Raw genomic sequence first — 21,956 nt, 5'->3', positions numbered from 1 at the left:
ATGGATACCCCTGTTTCTCCCGTGTTCAGAAATATACCCATTGTGGTCCTAATCTACTTAAAGGAAACATTGCTAGGCCTATAATGGAAGGAGCACCCATTGGATTGCCCACTTGTAGAGTCATTGAGTGGCCAAAACGATAGAGAACCCCCACAAATGACCTCATTTTGAAAACTAGACCCCTTAACGAATTTGACCCCACAGCATTTGAATGAATCTAAGCAAAGCAGAAGGAAAAAAATATGATTTTCATTTTTTTTGGCAATTGTGTCAATTTAAAAACTTTTTTTTGTACAGTGTACACAGGAATGAAGACTTTAACCCCAAAATGGATCCCCCCATTTGTCCCGTGTTCAGAAACATACCCATTGTGGCCCTAATCTACTTACAGGACACATGGCAAGGCCTATAATGGAAGGAACACCCGTTGGATTGCAGGGCACAACTGAATAAATTCCAGGCCCCACTGCTCACTTGTACAGAATAAAAATTGACACGTTAAAAGATTCCCCCCCGTCCGCACCCTTTTCGGCGTTCCCCAAATCTTAGATAAAAGTAATAATGTGAACTGTGTGGTATTTCCGAAGACAGGGGTAATTACGGGGGCTGGTTGGGATGGGTATCCATTGGATAGCGCCGATTGCATTGCCGGGGGGGACTGCCCGCAGCCCAAGATGACAGCTCCATGCTATCGGCTACCTGCGGGCACCGACAACATGAAGCTGACACGTCCTCAGCTAAGAGGGTATTAATCCTAAGAGGACGCATGTTTCTACGTCCTCTAGGATTAAAGCCCACTTAGTGAGGACGTAAAATCCCGATGGGGCCGTCACTAAGGGGTTAAGATTTTGGAGATTTGTGTGTAAAAAATAAAAGTATGGGGGTTCTGGAGAAATAATATAAAATGTGGCACTCGTTTGTTATTAAGTATACTTAATCTCTATAAAGAGCATGTGCAAGACGAGCATGTGCACAAAATTGCGTCTAGAAATTTACCTCTGCTTCCGGTTAAGCGTGTACCGGGATATAGCTCAGCAGCTACTTTCTTCTGGATGCATGCACGTACACACTTCCAGTTGCCCCAGTTCTAAGAAGTACCTGATACTTTTATCATGTCTCTGTGTCATATGCTCATGAAAGGTGGCAGATTAGTCAGTAAGCCCTCCGACTCGCGTTGCATCTCCTGTATTGTATATATTGTCCTACGCTAATGGAATAAACACCAGAAGGTACTGACTCTCCAAAAGAAACCTGGAGGAACGGGTGATAATTTAGAGGCTAACCTGAATTCTTGAGGAGGTTCGCTAATCTCTGCAAACCCCTTATTCAAGTAAGTAAAACCTCATACATAAAAGGAAATATACAGAGGTCAGCGTAGCGCTTCTGCGGTCATGTATAGTGAGAGAAAAAAAGATTTGATGGGGACTTACCCGGTACTGTGCAGGGTCTTAGTCCAAGACAGGCCCTGCCAGCACCTCTCGGTCCAAGATCGCCTTAAGATATTAGATGAAAATACTTCCTCCACATCCACAGATTGGGAGAGCTGCAGGGTTCCTTGAGTACCTGTTAGCGCAAAATTCGCTATTATAGATATACCGTGTGTTCCAAATTAAATAATATGTGTACAGGCCTGGAGAGCCTTTCAAAGATCACAAGCCTACATCATGTGTTCCCAAAAGAGTCTCCCTTTATTATGCGCGCGTAAAACCTTAAATAAAGTTTCAACACAGGAAGTCAGGCAATTTAGCAGTTACAGTGAGCTTATAGGCCATTTCTCAGAGGGAAGTATTTGTGAGGTAGCTTGTGATGTCATCCATCTGGGAGGAACTTCAGTGAGCACGCTCAGTTCATTCTTGAATTTGGTCTCATGAGAAGAACATCTTGTTTCTCCTCTCTGCTGTCCAAGACAAAGCACTCCTAAAAAGGTTTGGCCAGTTAGAACTGTTTTTTCCAGTTCTTGAGCACACAACACTAGCTCCTCCAATTCTTGTGGAGGTGGGGGGGGGGGGGGTGATGTTCCCTTCCCCAGAAGTTCAGACCATTATAGACAAAATACAGTATATTCACAGTTGATAACAGAAAATACATACAAAATGGTGAACATATAGGATATCTCCCACAATTCCCTCCTTTGTTGTGCGTATTTTCATTCTCCTGGATGTTTTTTTTTTTCTTCCTATTTGTGTTCTCGGGCCTTTTCCTACCACCTACAGGGAACCCTAGCTGTCACCTTCCTTATCCCTGCCTACTGCTGGGTGATATCCAGGATAAGGAAAATACCACACAACACGTTACAGTTTCCCAACGGTATTCTAGGTAGATGGCTCCTGAAAGATTTATCTTTATTTCACATTTTCTGCATAAGCCCCCCTTGTTCATAGTTTAAATGACATACAATATGTTGAATGTGACTGGCTTTCCAAGTGTGATCTCAGGTTATATTGTTTGTTACATGTTAACATTGGTCTGATTACACAATATGGCTGAAACATTGGTACACTTACTGCTACCTTATTGTATCTATTGACATTTTTTTTTTGTCCTATTTTATACACTAAAACTTGCTTAGTCATACCCAAGCTTTGTAAACCAAGATGTTATCAGTCTGAGACCCCCCCCCCCCCCCACCACCATCTGAAGGAGCCAGTTTCATTGATCAAAGGTTCAGAATCAGCAACTCAATTTCCTAGACAATGATGATGGTATCACAGGATTAACAAGACAACAGATTCCTGGCCATACAATGTATATGGACAGAGTTCAAACAAACCTATACAAATGGAACTGTAGTTAATGCAGTTAGCATTGTTCTGTCACATTTCACAGTTACATCAAAGCTTCCTACACCAAACAGGTTTGAAGGCCACATGAATGTTCATAGCTATTCGTATGTAAGATACAAAATGGAGAATAAAGGAAAATACAAAATGGAGGATGGAGGACAAAATGGAGGGCTACAAATAGCCAATTATATTTGCACCACAATCCACCCTTTGACTATTTGTAGCCATCATACAACTATTTCATCAAGATACATAAAATTAGCATACAATTTAGGGTTGGAATATGTACTTTGACATATCATGGTTTGATCTTCAAGTTCTATTAATCAACTTCTGAAATATATTACATAAACAACCAAATACCTGTTCCCTATATATATCCATTTGCTATCAACATAAAACCAATCTTGTCAAATCTGGACTCGAGAAAATAACGAAAACAAAAAAAATTCAAGAACCGTTAGATGTTGAATACAAATGTCTCTTCCTGTAAAATTGTTTCTTCTTTAGATCCTAAACCTATAGGATCTCCGATGCAGGGAAGCAGGGGGAATATTGTGCCCTCACTGCTTTCCCTGGTTAGCCAAAGAACAGAGCCTAAGTAGGAATCTGTCCCCGCCCATTATATTGGTATCAAACAATCTTCTCCATTCTCCATATCCAGAAGTATCCACAGCTGACTATAGAGCCCCTTTATTCCAATGTAGCAGCTGCCTCTGTACAGCATTTTGTTGCCCAAGGCCTTCAGGGAGGAGCGGTGATGCTTCACCATCCTTTGACGTCATCTGCTGGTGGTTATTGTGCAGAGTATGAGGATCACCCCAGTGGCAATTTAGCAGCAGTCAGGCACACTTGTCAGTTCTTCAGGCTCAGTTGAATAGTCATAGCGTGTGGATAGGTGCAGCATGCACTTAGAGAAGATGAAATTTCAAATCACACTTAGAAAGTCCCAATGTCCTGGTGGAAATAACTCAGTTCATAAATTTTCTCAGTCCCAAATAAACTTGATCCAAAATAATTCAGTCCATGGCAAATCAAACAAAACAAAAACAAAATCACAATCTGGGGTCTTGTGTGCTTTTCTTCACCCCTTCAAAACAAAAATCTGTAGTTCAAATTTATCCATCCAACAATCTCTGCCCAGAGAGACTTGATAAGTTTTCTGCTGTAGCAAATGAATATTTTTAATATTCCTAATCTTCCTACATTACGGCACAAATACCTTCTACATACAGTAGACATATAACTCAAGAATTCTTACTATGTAAACAATATAATATCAAACATTGCAAATCAATCAGGTTTACAATACAATAATCTTCGATTTATCATCATCATCAGTACAGTTACTTATTTTTCACGTTATCAAACACTGCGAACCGAGTTAAGCAAATTTTATAACGCAACATTCCTAGATTTGTCATAATCCTCTTCATCAGTAGTTATGTATTTACCACATCCCTTATGAGGAAGAAGAGAAATGACAGCCCAATGACCGCAGGGGTCCTACATATAACAAAGGATTATGGGCCACATTTGTCTCCTTCCTTGATTATCTTTATTCAATGTCTGACATGAACCCAAATTAGCTTTTCTTGAAGTTTCACTGAGACCGTAGTGGTTAACAGCACTTGAAAGGGTTCTTTGCATTTTGATCTGGAAACACGGAGAATACACATTTATGAGTGACAGATGATATAACTCCTGATGTAAGGCCCTCCTTTTTGGCCTGGAATAAGCGTAGGCCTATTACAGCAGCATTACCAAACAAAACCTTCATAGGGACTCAACTTAGTCTTACAATCAGGCATGGCTCTAACCAAGTAGATGACTATTAAAATGTTTACCTTTATTATTTATTATTACTTCTGGTGTACCTAAATATTCAAAATTACTTTCATAATACATATTCTTAGGTCGTATTTTTGGCGTGTTAAAAAAATTATTTTTATTTATTTATTTATTTCTCAAGCCACGCCTCCAAATAACATGAAAAGAGGTCTATGCAAACCAACAGCTCCAAACACCTACCTGTGGTAGCTGTATGCTATCATCCTGCAGTCACTGATACAGATAGTCTGGCTCGCACCGAGAAGGTACCTTGACCAATTGGCCTGGATTGTAACGTGCGCATATCGTGCATCCCTGTACAAACCCTATTGCAGCAGTGTTGAACCCTGGGGTAAGCCAAGCAGAAGACACCATACCACACATTACCTCCTTGGATGAATGGGTTAGCTCAGCGATCAGGTGTGACATCATGGAGTACAGCGTGCAGGGGAGGCACAGGCATTTACCTTTCTGCCAGACCCCAGTAGCATTCCGTTCGCTTTTCCACTCCTCCTTTTTCTTCTTTTGAGGCCTGTTCCTGTAATTCAAGCAACAGAGAAATATCTACACCTGTTTCAGGTGCAAGCAGGTTACCAGCCGTTACCTCATTCAAGGGAAGTCAGGCTGCTGCGATGCCTGCTCTCTGGTTCCTTCCAGCCTCAGTGGTTGTCTCTGTGGCATAAGCCTGGACTCTGATGATAAGTCACCTGTGCAGAAAGAGCTAAAAACTTGTAGAGCAAAGACACTGCTTCTGCGTTCTGGATTGGCTTACTCAAGGACCCCATGAAACTTCCACTGTGCCATATAAGATGTGAAATCGTGTACGATTCCAAATGTGTACCTTAAGTCGGTGCAGACACAAACAGTCTTACCTGCAGCCAGCTTACATATTTCAGTGAGCGCCATCACCTCTATTTCCTGAGTAACTGAGTGTCTCAGGAGGGAAAGAGTGGTTTTTGTACAATTACCTCTTTCTGTCGGTTACCACTGCATAGCCTGTTTTGCTTGTCCATTTCCACAATATTTGGAACCATCTATGGGTAAAACTCAAGATTTACATTAATCATGGCAATTACAACATTATTGTTAGGACACCCAGTTTTCTGTTTTCATTAATCTTCAGACAATTGTACAATCATGTGCTTGCTATTTAATGTCATGGTCTGCACCTGCTGCCCCTTCCTCTCAACCTTGCAAAATTCAGTAAAAGATATGAAACCGCATTTGGAACTCTACCCCTCTTGATTGCGATATGTGAGGGTGCTAGCAGGGCAGTCTCATACATAGCTAGTCTGGAAGCTGAAAGATGTTTAATTTGCACTCTATACAGTATTTTATGACCCCTTGAGAAAGCATGACATTAAGGGGCCCCACAAAATCTCTGGTACCTGTACGAAAACATACTGCAAACAGGAGAGGAAATATTGTTATTACAATCTGCAACCATAACAACTGCACCAATGATGGTTAATTACTGGTTTACTAAGGGACTAGTATCCCTGATAGCATTTCGGGATATACTCAATTACTGGTATCAAAAATTTACTACTTTTTCTTTTTATCAAATGTAAGACTCTTCACGTAAAATACTGTTGTTAATGGAAAATGAGATACACTCTAAAATAGAACTTTTGTTATTAATTTGACTAAAGTACTTATCAGGTGTCTCAAGTACACAATTATCTCATTTTCGTATCTTAATTCAATGATATTCAATATAAATACAACTCAATATTTTTAAATTCTCCACATACTCCAAGAACCTATATGTATGTATATATATATGTATGTATATGTATATATATATATATGTATGTATATGTATATATATATGTATGTATATATATATGTATGTATATGTATATATATATATGTATGTATATATATATGTATGTATATGTATATATATATATGTATGTATATATATATGTATGTATATGTATATATATATATGTATGTATATATATATGTATGTATATGTATATATATATGTATGTATATATATATGTATGTATATATATATGTATGTATATATATATGTATGTATATATATATGTATGTATATATATATATATGTATGTATATGTATATATATATGTATGTATATATATATATATGTATGTATATATATATATATGTATGTATATGTATATATATATGTATGTATATGTATATATATATGTATGTATATGTATATATATATGTATGTATATGTATATATATATGTATGTATATGTATATATATATGTATGTATATGTATATATATATGTATGTATATGTATATATATATGTATGTATATGTATGTATATGTATATATATATATATATGTATGTATGTATATGTATGTATATGTATATGTATGTATATATGTATGTATATATATATATATATATATATATATATATATATATATATACAAATATACTGTGGTAACCCTGGACTATTATCTCACACAACTACCCTCAGGAATAAAATGAGATGCCCCTCCTTTGGTCACCTACATTTGTTCAAGTGAGAGACTTAACATGGAGTCTAAGAGTGACCTTCCCTCTATACATTACCACAATATATATATATATACACCAACATCCACTTAAATGGAGGCACACTTCTCTCCTAGGCTGGTCTGTGTGGAGGGTGGAGCAAGACCTCTTCCTATTGTTCTTCCCTCCCATCTCCTTACATCACCTAGCTCCACCCCCTGTGGTCTGGCTCAGCGTTTGGTCTTTCTTGCCTCATTTCATTTCTAGCCTCCGAACAGTATATACCATATAACACAATCTAACTCTCATACGGGCCCTTCATTTATACACACAAATTCACACTCACTGGGGTTTTAATTCACTCATACACAGACTGATAAGTATCTCATGTGAAGTAGAAACTGGGATTGTATTTACTGTTCATAGAACTTCCCATATTGAACAAAGTATATATATAAGAAAAACTCTTATGTACCGCGGTTTTTACATATTTTGTTCAGAATAGGCTATCCAATGACAAACATAATACAACTTATGCCCATTTCCACCCACATACTTATATTCACCACTCCAGATAGCAGCCATTATCACCGTTCATTGTTAAACCTTCTACCTTTCCTTAACTCATTGACTTGCTTTTTCCTTCACCCATTTTGTGTGTCCAGTTGTGTTTACAAACATCATCTCATTGAATTTGCTTGCGAGTCATACTTCGATTTTTCCCACAACTCACGACACAGGTCTGGCTTACCACTAATAAGCACTTACAATTTCACCCCTGCCCATCTTGTCGTAATTGGAAAAATCCTTAATTAATTGAGATTCTCTACTCCTGCACCTCATGGCACAGATCTGTACTTTTGGCACCACATTGTGGAACCTCAACAGTCCGTTTGGCCTGCCATAATCGGAGCACAATCTCTGGCTAGCCCACATCTCTACTCCAAGCCCAAATTCCCTTGAGTTGAGGTATGCAGACATGGCAAATGCAAGCATTCCATGTGCACCCCTCCCCCCACATAACAAAGGGAGACCTCTTCAGCCACATGCTGCACAATGGAAACTCTCTGACCGCATGGACACACTACTCTGTTTTTAATCACTACTATAACCTTCAGCTAAAATTGATCAACTTTCCTTTTTACTTTCTTTTTAACAAGTTATTCTACTTTCTTTGTTCCTTATTAACCTGCACAGTCTGTTCACACCATTCACTACTACAGAGAATATATAAACCCCCATAGCTCACACCTTCTTTCACTCAGGACATTTTCTTCACAGACAACATAAAAACAACACAGTATATCTATTTCATAGTTCTTTAGATACAGACTTATCATATTTCAACTCACCCGGCCTGGGGCGGATCATAGCAGAGAGGGAGAGATGGTACAGGCACAAGAATAGCTTATTACCTTGTTTGAGCTCATTATCTGTCCGTCTCTGCTTCGAAGTCCCCTTGTGTCCGGATAACGATGAAATATCTTCATATCTCTGTATCTTCATTATCCCAGCGGTGCCTCCAAATTTGTTAGCGCAAAATTCGCTATTATAGATATACCGTGTGTTCCAAATTAAATAATATGTGTACAGGCCTGGAGAGCCTTCAAAGACCACACGGCCTACATCATGTGTTCCCAAAAGAGTCTCCCTTTATTATGCGCGCGTAAAACCTTAAATAAAGTTTCAACACAGGAAGTCAGGCAATTTAGCAGTTACAGTGAGCTTATAGGCCATTTCTCAGAGGGAAGTATTTGTGAGGTAGCTTGTGATGTCATCCATCTGGGAGGAACTTCAGTGAGCACGCTCAGTTCATTCGTGAATTTGGTCTCATGAGAAGAACATCTTGTTTCTCCTCTCTGCTGTCCAAGACAAAGCACTCCTAAAAAGGTTTGGCCAGTTAGAACTGGTTTTTCCAGTTCTTGAGCACACAGCACTAGCTCCTCCAATTCTTGTGGAGGTGGGGGGGGGGGGGAGGTGATGTTCCCTTCCCCAGAAGTTCAGACCATTATAGACAAAATACAGTATATTCACAGTTGATAACAGAAAATACATACAAAATGGTGAACATATAGGATATCTCCCACAATTCTCCCACATACCCCAGGAAGGGGACCCAATAAAATCAGCATTGATGCTTGAAAAAGGCCACGTTTAGTGGCTGAAACGCGTTGCAAAATAAAGTAGTTATTGCCATATACATTTGGAATATTTTTCTCCAGCGAGCGCTGGGGCCATTTTTTTCTCTTTTCATTTTCCTCATACATAAAAGAGCACAGGGTTTTTGTAACTTGTCTTTTTCACAATTTGTATGAATATTTTATATAGAAATTTTTATAAAATATTGATATAATTGTAATGTTAAAATCTGTTTTATTCTTGGCAGATGACGACATCAGGAGCTTAGAGGAACATTTGATATCTTCAGGTTTTACAATGGAAGATGATGGTAACATACAAGATACACACGAAGAGCCTGCCATTATCCCAGATGTACCCTCAGCCCTTCCCAGCAAACATCTGTCATCTAATCCTTTTCTAGAGGTTCCATCTTCTAATTCATCACAGACTACTAAGCAACATAACATTTACAGAAGAGATGTTAAAGAAGGAACTGTTGTCTCAGGGAAGAAGTCATTTTCATGTTCAGAATGTGGGAAATGTTTTACCATGAAACCACATCTTGTTGATCATCAGAGAATTCACACAGGAGAGAACCCATTTTCATGTTCTGTCTGTGGGAAATGCTTTATCCAGAAATCATATCTTGTTGATCATCAAAGAATTCACACTGGGGAGAGGAAATTTTCATGTTCAGAATGTGGGAAATGTTTCACCCAGAAATCAGGTCTTGTTTATCATCAGAGAATTCACACAGGAGAGAAGCCATTTTCATGTTTTGAATGTGGGAAATGTTTTACCCAGAAATTAGGTCTTGTTAGACATCAGAGAATTCACACAGGAGAGAAATCATTTTCATGTTCAGAATGTGGGAAATGTTTTACCCAGAAATCATCCCTTGTTGTACATCTGAAAATTCACACTGGTGAGAGGCGATTTTCGTGTTCTGTCTGCGGGAAATGTTTTACCCAGAAATTAGATCTTGTTAGACATCAGAGAATTCACACAGGAGAGAAGCCATTTTCATGTTCAGAATGTGGGAAATGTTTTACCACACAATCAGGTCTTGTTGATCATCAAAGAATTCACACAGGAGAGAAGTCATTTTCATGTTCAGAATGTGGGAAATGTTTTACCCAGAAATCACATCTTGTTAGACATCAGAGAATTCACGCAGGAGAGAAGTCATTTTCATGTTCAGAATGTGGGAAATGTTTTACCCAGAAATTAGATCTTGTTAGACATCAGAGAATTCACGCAGGAGAGAAGCCATTTTCATGTTCAGAATGTGGGAAATGTTTTACCCAGAAATCAGGTCTTGTTAGACATCAGAGAACTCACACAGGAGAGAAGCCATTTTCATGTTCAGAATGTGGGAAATGTTTTACCACAAAATCACATCTTGTTAGACATCAGAGAATTCACACAGGAGAGAAGTCATTTTAATGTTCAGAATGTGGGAAATGTTTTACCCAGAAATCAGGTCTTGTTGATCATCAAAGAATTCACACGGAGAGAAGCCATTTTCATGTTCAGAATGTGGGAAATGTTTTACCCAAAAATCACATCTTGTTAGACATCAGAGAATTCACACAGGAGAGAAGTCATTTTCATGTTCAGAATGTGGGAAATGTTTTACAAGTAATACAACTCTTCTTACACATCAAAGAATTCACACAGGGAAGAAGTCATTTCAGAATGTAGAAATTGTTTTTTGAACAAATCACATCTTGTTGCACATCAGAAAAAAACACACAGGAGAGTGGCCATTTTCATGTTCAGACTGTGGAAAATACTTCTTGTTGCACATCAGAGAATTCACATGGGGGACAAGCCATTTTCATGTTCTGAATGTGAGAAATACCCATAAAGGGGATCTTGTTAAACATCAGAGAATTCACACAGGGGAGACAACATTTTTATATTCTGACTGTTGTCAATATTTTTAAGACAAATCAGATCTTGTAAACTATAAGAGAACTCACACAGGGAAAAACCGGCATTTATGTTCAGATTGTTGGAAATATTGAAGAAAAAATGACTCTGCCCATCAATTTCTGATGGAATTCTGCCCTTTAAACATCCATCCCATGATCCTCTTTCCATTGAAGTCTTTTGAACTTAATGTATAAGAACCCATTCACATATGTTTTATTTTGTCCTTATCCTGGCTGGTGCCTATTACTCCCTATCTACTGAGCCAAACTTTTTGGTTTCTCTTTGTTTTTTCCTGGATTACAGATTTGTAGCTGAATTTAGTTGAGATTTAAAGGGATTGTCCAGTTGTCAACTATTGATGGTTCATTCTCAAGATCAGTCATGAATAATAGATCTGTGGAGTCTATCACTGGGGCCCCTAGTGATCAGCTGTTCTCTGGGCCAGTGTGCTCAAGCACAGTCTCATTATTGGAATCGCAAAGCCTAAGAGTGAACCTAAGAAATCCCCCCCCCCCTCTTACCGCCTGATTCAATATCCGCTTTTTTTTTATTGCCAGGGTTTTTTAGAGGTATTCGACCTTTTACTTAAAGCAATTTCCTCTATGGCTATGATTAAAGCACTGCTTGCGTTGCACAAAGTAAACTTTCTGACTGTAGGTGTTGCTTTTATCAGCTTTTTAAGAGGCCCCAATTGCAGTGTAATCCCTCAGACATCTTGTCAGCACAATGTGCAGAGCTTACAATAGTTAGTAGGATGATTAACTCACTTCTTAGAGGCAGTTTTCTTTTGAATGTACACCGCCGCTAAAGCTGGTGGAAACAACCCTGTGCTTAAGAGGAGTTCCTCTGTTGTGTCTTCTCTTAAATCTACTACCAAATTCCTGTAAGGCTCTCATGTGGCATACTCAAAAGCGTCTAAGAAGAACCATGTCTTCCTGGGTACGTCTGTCTTGTTAGTGTGACAATTTGCAGCTGATCGCCGGGATTATTAAAAACTTTTTTAAATTTATCGGCCTACTTTTTTTACCCTGATTAAATATGTTCTGTACCAGATAGAGAATGCTTAGATTTCTGCGATGCACATACTTGGTAAATGCCTTTCCTATTTCACAATTTTCACTAGCGCTCTGTCATATAAAGAGATTAAGAAAGTGTCCCCCCAGCTGTCCAGTATCAATCAGTTGTCGTTCAGGACAATAGAAAAGTTGAGCTGACAACCTTTGCCCCTTGAATCTACTCTAATGATAGATAAATAGTTAGATACTAGATAGATGGATAAAGATATGAGATGGGTAAATTATAATGTTCTAATCCCCCCTTCCTCTTGTGTAATTGGCAAGCCTTTGATATACAAGAGAACAGGAAATACTTTGTCCCAATGTCAATACAAGTGGCCTTTTGACAGGTAGATGCTGATTTGCTCTCCCCAGGCTGGTGGTTGTTGCCTTTAGAGAGATAATTGTATTACCTCACCCCAAGCTCAGGAATTCCCCTCAAGCTACGTAAACCCATACCTGGTTATGATTTCTGCCTCATGCTTGATATTCATGCATAGATAAAATCATGACAAGAAATATGGCAGTATATCTTCATGATTAGAGACCCTCCCACCGAGATATGACTGACACTAGGGAATTACAATTTTTGAGTTCCTACAAATCCGACCCTCCCTTCTCTGTATGACCTCAGAGGGGTGGGGAGAAGGTGTGTATTGGGGGACCCCACAGTTCTAACCGGTCAATCCATGGAGCTATACTTCGGTATATGGGCGTCCCTCTGCTCTGGATCCCTTTGGGCCGTGTATCCCAAAATCTGGTAACTTTCTTCTATTTTAATCCTGTTTATTTTTAAAATACTGCTGAGTGTTTATTGCCTGTATGTCCTTATTCTCCCCATGTAACAACCTTTTGGTATATCTTTATACATACTATATATTTTGGCACTACTAGATCTTTTCTAGAATAAATCTAGAATTTATCAGTTCAAGCCCTATCAGGTTTAAAAACGAACCATATTCTCCAAAGATTGTATTAATAATTCATAAATCGAGTTCCAGTGCACCGTTGACAAACTAGTAGTGGCAGTGTTTTATTTCTATGCGTATTGTAGAGCTCTGGAGTGCGTTATAACGGATCAGGTGGATGATTTGAGCCTTCACTTGGCATGCGTGCAGGAGCCCAGTAAAGCTGGGTACATATCAGCCTGTATTCTAACGACTTCAAGCTTGCAATACTGCTAGGGTGATTGAGGACTGAGGCGGGATCAATTGGTATCGTCCCTTCTACTCTCTTCTCCTGTCCAGTGTGGGACAAATTGGTTTGCAGTGCAGGGCCAGGCAGATTGCTGTAGCATTGTGGTCGTAGGTGATGGTCGCTTGTCCGCTGTGTACAGCATTCACAGCTTCTACAAATGAATGTATGCAGTCTAAATTCACAAACCTAAAATGATCAACATAGTAATATAGTATGCTAAGCTAAAAAAGACAAATGTCCAGCCTATTAACCGCCTTCCCTCCTGTTGATCCAGAAGAAGACAAAGAAAAACTCTTGGAACTGTTTGAGGTTTCAGTAACCGTAATGCAATGGTCACATTTATGGAATACAATTGAACTGGATGACAGCGACTTTTTCATCTCTAAACATGGCAATGTGAACTTCCGGTTCTGACGCCATGCTTTATGGTATTTATTTTTGTCTCTATTTTTATTGTTGGTTAGTGTTCTAAAGTCTTCCAAAACTTTGCTGTTAAAAAGTAGTTATATAGGGACCTTTGGTCTCCGTCGGATAGAATTTACTGGGTAATTTAAGGTTGGTGGTTAATGGTTTTTTAGTGGGAGTGGTGTCTTCAAGTATGGAGTCCTCTAAGGGCTCTCTCCGTTTTATAACTCTACAGTATGATCCCTCAGGTGGGAGTTTGTTTTCATTTAGTGACTAGAATCTCTTTAGTGTCAATTTTCTTACAAAGTGATTAAGGTCTATAAAGAGTTCGAAAAGATCAGGCTTGCTTGATGGACTAAAGCACAAGCCCCTGGATAGTAATTCCACTTCTTTTTTTCAACGTGTATCCAGAGATATTGAATATACCCAATTTTATTGCTTCGTCGTTGTGTGAGGGTATATGTATATATTGCCATATGTTTTTTATGCTTTATACCTATATGCAAGTTCTATTCAATTCCAAATGAAAAAAAAAACTTATATGTCGCCTTAACATCAGATATTCCAAGGCTTTGCAAGGCTGAGAGAGATGTTTCTAGAAATTCAGAGATGATACCGAACCAGACACGAAGGCCGCGTGTACTTGGCTGTTTTCCCAGAGGCGCCAGTATCAAGATAACACTGTTCAACTATGTATATAATTTTCACTGTCTCAGGCCGGAAATCCGGACTTCCCATATATGGTTATGCTGTGAATTTCAGCCAATGAGCTCATCACTCATTTCTGGTGAGGAGACCAAAGGGTATAAGATCTCATGTAATCTGTAATAAAGGAGTGCAGCCATGTTCCCGTGTGAGGAAACTATACCAGACCTCCGTGTGGTGTCTCTTCTTTACGGCCGGCAACGGGACATTTGGGGTGGGCCTGATTGGTGCTGTACTTAGAATTTCCCTGACAGTTGGAGTTTGTATCTTCCGAATTGTTTTTAGATATTTTTGATTTCTGGCATGTTTTTCTCCCTGCCCATTCGCCACTTATTCTCTTCCTTTTTCTGATCTGTTGCATGACTGATAAAAGTGAGTAATTTTTGAACATCCCATCGGGTTGTTCCCAATGGTTTTGAGTAGTGTTTTTCCTTTAGGGTTCAGGGACAGCACAGAACTCCGTGTGACCCGGGTGTTGCTTATTAGACCCTCTGTTTCTGAAAGTCGAGGGGTTGTCTCCCCTAAAAAAGATGTTATCGGGGTAGTAACATGATTTGTATTGTTGGTAATCTCAAATGATTAGCTAGTTGGAAGGATAGGATCAATATTAATATTGGTTCTAAGGGGGGTATTTTCCTTACTTTGTAGGAAATTGATCAAATCTGACGGACTTCCTGCGATATTCTCCATAGCTGGTGGTTCTAAACGCATATCTGAATATATTGGAAATTGGGTGGGTTGGTTGAAGAGTTAGTTGGGGACAGTTTATCCAATGGAACTTGTGTTATGTATTCTCCAGAGGAGTTCGGATTATTAGAAATAATGGAAGGGAATGTGGGTTTTGAAGGTAAATTATTATTTAATGGATTATAATCATAAGTGTTTTTTTTAGGGTAATTATATCTTCTTCTATTGGCTCTCAGTGCCCTTTCTTGGGTAGGGTTTCTATGGTATCTGTGCTTCCAAGTAGATTCTCTTGGGATGTGTCTGTATAATGGTTCAGAATGAAAAGTGTTGTATTGATATCCATCTAGTCTGTTTGGCCATCTGGGGGGGGGGGGGGGCTGAGGTGTAAGACCCCGTTCATAGATCCCAAAAGAGGTAACTAGATGATCATTGTATTGGTACTCATAGGGGTCTGGATATTGGTTGGATCTAGAGTTAGAAAAGGAGGAATTTCTGTTACGGTGACGGGATATTTCTGGATGATTATATAATTCAAAAGTATTTCTTCTGTTCTGGTAAATGTTGTGTGTTTTTCTATTATCTGCAATTTTGACCTGTGGGGTAGCTTTATATTCCCAAGGGAAATATCTTTTTTCAATATTTTTGGTTTAGATCCCTCTGTAATTTTTTGATTTTGGATGGAAGACCCATCATAGTGGGTATTTGTTTCACTTACCAGCTACAATATGTCGACAGACAACTACAAAGATTTGTAACAAAACTCCCTGCATATTTGAAGGACACATCTCAATTATTATCCCTATTGCAACAGATCCCTTGGAAAAAAACACACATATGGGTAACTCTTGACGTTTGCTCCCCATATTCTAACATCCCCCATTTACAAGGAATTGAGGCCATTGCCCACTTTTTAGAAAAGGATACTTTAATTCCACCAAAACAAAAACAATTTCTGTTGGACAGTGTGGAATTTATTCTTTACAATAATTATTTTAAATTTAACAACCACTTCTACCTGCAAACAAGGGGGACCGCCATGGGGACCAAATGCGTGCCCTGTTATGCAAACATGTACATGGGCGCATTTGAAGAAAACATCAAAGATCCCCACATCTATTTCTATAGACTATACAATGATGACATCATCTTTATTTGGGACGACACCATGGGAGAAGTAAAACAATTTATCAAAAATCTGAACCTAAACTCATGGGGTTTAGAATTCACTGGCACTTGTAGCACTACACAAGTTACTTTCTTGGATTTGGACATCTATATTAAGGAAAATAACATTTGTACAAAAACACATTTTAAACAAGTGGATGCCAACAGTTTCCTGGACTTCAGAAGTGGCCATGCAAAAAAATGGAAATTAAACGTTCCTTTCGGACAATTCAAACGGATCCGAAGAAACTGTTCTACCCTTGAAACACTTGACGAGCAGGCAGAAATTCTGTATAATAGGTTGAAAGAAAAAAAGTATCCAGAAACCCTATTAAAAACATCTTATATTAGAGCTAGGCAAGAGGGTGGGCCAATACGTACTAATATAATAACAACAAAACAAATGACATCTGAGAAGAATGAAGGTCGCTATGATCTCTGCTCCATCACGAGATATAACTCAAAACAAAGGGAACTGAGGAATATCCTAAATAAATGATGGAATATTCTAAAAGGAGATCCTTTTATCTCAAATACTTTCCACCAACCCTAACCTGATCTTTAGGAGGAGCAAGACGTTGGGAAATATTCTAGCTCCATCATGCCCTCGCAAATTCCAGAAAACACTCAAGCAAAGGGTCTTCCAATTTTTTCTTCTACTCCAAATACAGGAGTATATAGATGTGGAACCCCTGGCTGCGCATGTTGCGAGAATATATGCCACCGAAGGCAATCAGTCGATATGGGACCTGACAGTATACCTTTTCAGATCAAGCAATATTTGAACTGCGGTTCTGAACATCTGATTTACTTAATTGAATGTCCTTGCCAAAAACGATATGTTGGCCGTACAATAAACACCCTACGAAATCGTATTAACCAACATAGATACAATACTAAAAGAAATTACCTAAAACACACCGTCTCTAAGCACTTTTCCATGTATCACAACTCGGATCCCTCTTTAATGAAAATCACCCCGATTAAAAAAAATTCCTAAAGGCGAATTCACTAAACTCAGAACTAAGGAGATGTTTTACATTTTTTGTTTTAATACTTTACATCCTCATGGTCTCAATGAGGTACTTGAAAAGATCTAGCTTTCCCTTAATTAATTTTATAGCAGATATATTATCATTTTATATTTAATCTGATTATTACATTGAGGCTACAAACATGTAGATCTATTCTTTGACATTTCAGGTATTTATCAACCACTGTTGTTTATTTTTAGGATAATGTTTTAAATGTTTTTTATAAATTGATAATTTATCTTTTTATATACTGTGAGGGATTAGCGTCAGGATAAGGTAGCCGCCTGGGCATCCACGGCCAGAGACAGTGACACAAGGAAATAAAGTTCTTTATTCCAGGCTTCGCCTGGGTTTATTTCAGAAAACTAAGTAAAACAGGCCTTAACTCCAGGCCAACAGAAATGAACACCTGCTCGTCTGAGCACACACTATACATAGATCGGTCCTGACTACTCACTGTCAAAAAACACGGCTTGCTGCGCACAGCCAGTCTGGTCCTCAGACCTGCAGAGGTCTCACCACACTCAAGACCTGCAGGCCCAGGTTTTTATGAGGCCTATTACCAGCCTCACTTGGCACATGGGAGTGGCCATCCCACCCTTCGCTTTGACCACTCCAGCAAAAGCCGGCCCGGACTATGCGGCTTGGAGCCACTTTGTAAAACTACACCGTGTCAGTAACTTAGAGACAGTCAGGGATGCGCCAGGTTTTTCCAATGGGATTCATATAGGGCTAACGTGCATATAATCATAGAGCACTCACCTGGTGCCTCACAGGGAGAATCAGCTGATAATCCCCGCCGACACCGATGTCCAGGAAAGCTTTGTATAAAAATCTTTATTCCCCCATCCGTAGCTTCACGGAAAGCAGCGAAGAATCAGCAAACAAAACACCCGGTTCGGTACTTGGTACAATATTCGTATCAGAAAGAAAAATAGCTATCTTTGCGCTCGTTGGGAAAAAGAATTTATTTAGAAATAAAGAGCGACGCGTTTCGGCAAAATATTATCACAAAGGGTCGTACATGTCACGATAAACGTAACGTATGACGTCAGAATGTTGGTACGTGACATGGAACGCATCTGCGTCCCATGTATTCCAAATCAACTTTATTGACAGCCGGCTGTCAACGCGCAACTCGGCAATTAACTGGCAAATCGCACACCTTGCTGAAATCGGTACGGTTTTGTAGCAGTTTTTCATAGCGTGATGCTGAAAACTAAAAAATTCACAATTAGATAGACAATATTTACAATCTAAACAGGTGTGCCGCATAAACTGTCTTAAAACCCTGCACTTCCTGATCATCACTACTACTGTAGTCTCTATTCTTATCTTTACTGTTTTCTATTAAACCTATGTCCAACGCTCACCTCTGGTACATTCTATCAATATTAGCCCCTCTCTCCTTTCTTCACCTATGCACAGCTCACATGCACTCTTCACTTTCCTAAAATGACTCAATCCCCCTGAAGCCACAGTGAAACATAACTATCGGCCTTCATAAATCCCCTACCCACCTGCTCCCTCTCGCTATCCTGCTGTTACTAGCCTCAGGGGACATTTCTCCCAATCCTGGTCCACCCTCTAGGGCCCCTAACTATTACCCCCCACCTGCCCCACTGAGTCACCCTTCTAACCCAACCACTAGTCCATGCATAACCTCCCTGGTTTCCTTTCAATGCTCTGGAACTGACAGTCAGCATGTAACAAGCTCCCCACCATCTATGACTTTTTCACAGCTAAATCCCTAAACCTGCTAGCTCTAACAGAAACGTGGATACAGCAGTTTGACACGGCCTCCCCTGCTGAATTGTCTTACAATGGCCTGCAGTTCTCCCATACCCTGAGACCAGAAGACAAGCGAGGTGGAGGAGTAGGTGCTCTTCTCTCCTCGTAAAGCACCCTCCAGGTTATCCCCCTGGTAACCTCACTCACTTTCCCATCAGTTGAGGTATAAGCCCTATGACTTTTCTGTCCGCTATCCATGTAAGAAGCAGTTATCTAACCTCCTCTCTTTCTCTGTCAAGCTTCCTAGTATCTCCCTAGACCCTCCTACTTACCATACTTACAGGAACCTTCAGGCCATTCAAACCCAGGTCTTTGCTGAGTGCTTACAGTCCTCTCTGTCCCCTATCTCTCTCCTCTCTTGCCCCAACCTGGCTGCCGCACACTACAACACCGCTCTCAAACATGCCCTGGATGAAGCGGCGCCCCGCGTGACCCAAGTTATCTGATGCAGACCACGGCAGCCCTGGCTCACACCTCAAACGTGCTCTAGGTGTGCTGAACGGCTGTGGAGAAAGTCTCAAAAGTCTGCAGACTTTCTCTGTTTCAAATTCATGCTTAGAACCTACAAACTAGCACTCCACCATGCCAAGCAACTCTACTTCACCTCTCTCGTCTCCTCACTATCTCACGACCCTAAATGACTCTTTGCACTCCCTTCTCAGCCCAGAATTTCAGACGCCAGTAATGGATGTCAGTGCTGAAAAGCTGGCTGCTTACTTCAAAAAGAAAATTGATGACATCCGGCAGTAAATAACCTCCCAATCCCAGACTAGCCCTGATCCTACTCGGATGCCTCTGCCCTGTGCCAGTCACTGCACTGGCTGCCTGTCAAATACAGAATATAATTTAAACTCAGCACCCTCATCCACAAAGCCCTCAACAGCATCGCGCCGCCCTACATTGCCCCTCATCTCAATTCAGTACACAGCCCGAGCCCTCCACTCTGCTAACAAAATCAGATTAAGTGCCCCTCAAATTTGAACCTCTCACTAGCACCTCCACCATCCCCCTGTACACCCCTAAACTTACTCCCTCATGTCATCAAGAATCCTAAGCCATGGATTCCAGAGAACCTCTGGAATACCTTTGAAAGATTTTCAATCCATGACTTACAAACAATCACGCACAAAGAACCCACTTCTATAATAAACACCCTATGCACACAAAAGAAGCTGCAAGAGCTACACATCGCGCACATCTCAAATGTAATCTCAAATTTTAAAAGAGAATATCTCTCAACAAGACCGACAACAGAATTCGAAAGATTAATAAATAAAATACAGAATCTAGGAGAATATCCGACATAACCAAAAACTTTATATCAACCAACAATTTGATTAGACCGACCTTTATCACGTCCTGGGAGAAGGAAGTAGAAATAAAAATTTCAGATGCTGAACTTAAAACAATATTTAAATCCGCCTACGGTATCTCACCATGCGTACGCCTCCAAGAAAACCACTATAAACTCCTATCCAGATGGTATAAGACCCCCGAGTGGCTTTTCACCTATAAACTCTCTGACTCAAACAAGTGTTGGCGCTGCCAAGAGAATGTAGGCTCATACCTTCACACATGGTGGAGTTGCAAGATAATAAAACCCTTCTGGACAGAAATTGAAAAGGAAATTACAATAATTCTCAAGAAAGCCTTCAAGCTATCCCCGGACGTGATAATTCTGAGCAAACCAAATAAGACATTTAACCCTCAAAAAGACAAACTCATCTCTTTCTTGTTAGCAGCAGCAAAAGCACTGATCCCCCTATATTGGAGAAGTACAACATCTCCCTCCATAAAAATGTGGAAAGAAAAGATGGCTCAGATACATCAGTTTGAGGAGATTCTGAGTTGGACAAACTCAACATACACGTCCTTCCTCAACATATGGTCGCCTTGGGTAAGCTACCAATCCAACACCACAACAAGTGATTAGGCTCTGAGATTTTAGAGTTCCCCCTACCGGAACGTAATTAAGCCAAATCATACATGAATATACTATACCCATATAACCCTCAGAGAATGAGGAGCATGAAACACAGACTAGAAGGTTGACCACTCCTCTTAGCCATTAGCCATTAGACAAAACCATATCGCAACCCTATACGAAATAATGGCCCTGAGGCTAAAGTAAGAACTTAGCTCATAAGACAGCGGATCGGCCGCGCCCTCGGAAAGCTGCCTCTCTATTATCCCCCGGCGGAGACGCGGCAATCTATACAGACTTTTCTGGTCTCGTTCAGATTCCGCTAATAATTTTGGCATCCTACAAACGGAGGGCGCGACGACTCGCAAGCAGGGACACGAACAGAGAGGCAAGGTAACCGGTCTCAGGAGCAACAGACCATACGGAACGCAGGCAGAAGTTAACAACACAAACAGGGTGGGTCGGAAACTCTGACTCCACCCCGTGGATAATAGCGCCACCCCCCCCCCTCCCATCCTTTCTCTCCTCATCCTTTACCCTTCCCCACTCCCCTGGTTAATATTCGATTAACATTAGGTAAAGTTATTACAGATTTCCATATGCATGAGTGCGCTTGTGGAAGGAAGGCAGCGGCTCACTCCGGCCCGGCAAATAAAGCCTTTAAGCAAACAAACCTGGCCGGGAGGGACCTGCTGGTACTGGCTTTAGGATATAAATAAAACCTTTGTCTGAGCTGGCTGACAATTTCATAAACAATATATCTGATTCTTGTAATGTCAAGCTATAATTTTGCAAAGTGCACGTTCAATCTCATGTATACCTCGTATTCTGAAAACT

General features: G+C 40.0%; 1 protein-coding gene and 1 pseudogene across 1 annotated transcript in view; both read left to right on the top strand.

Annotated features, from left to right (window-relative positions):
- Window positions 1-21,956, top strand: part of LOC136624338 (oocyte zinc finger protein XlCOF7.1-like) — a 407,640-nt gene that overhangs the window by 27,110 nt on the left and 358,574 nt on the right. The gene's annotated exons all lie outside the window — the stretch shown is intronic.
- On the top strand, window positions 9,434-10,981 carry LOC136624398 (oocyte zinc finger protein XlCOF7.1-like; annotated as a pseudogene).

This window comes from Eleutherodactylus coqui, chromosome 4 (assembly GCF_035609145.1).
Source record: "Eleutherodactylus coqui strain aEleCoq1 chromosome 4, aEleCoq1.hap1, whole genome shotgun sequence".
Taxonomy (NCBI): domain Eukaryota; kingdom Metazoa; phylum Chordata; class Amphibia; order Anura; family Eleutherodactylidae; genus Eleutherodactylus; species Eleutherodactylus coqui.
The sequence above is the reverse complement of the archived record's forward strand: the minus strand, read 5'-3'. Positions and strand labels throughout refer to the sequence as shown.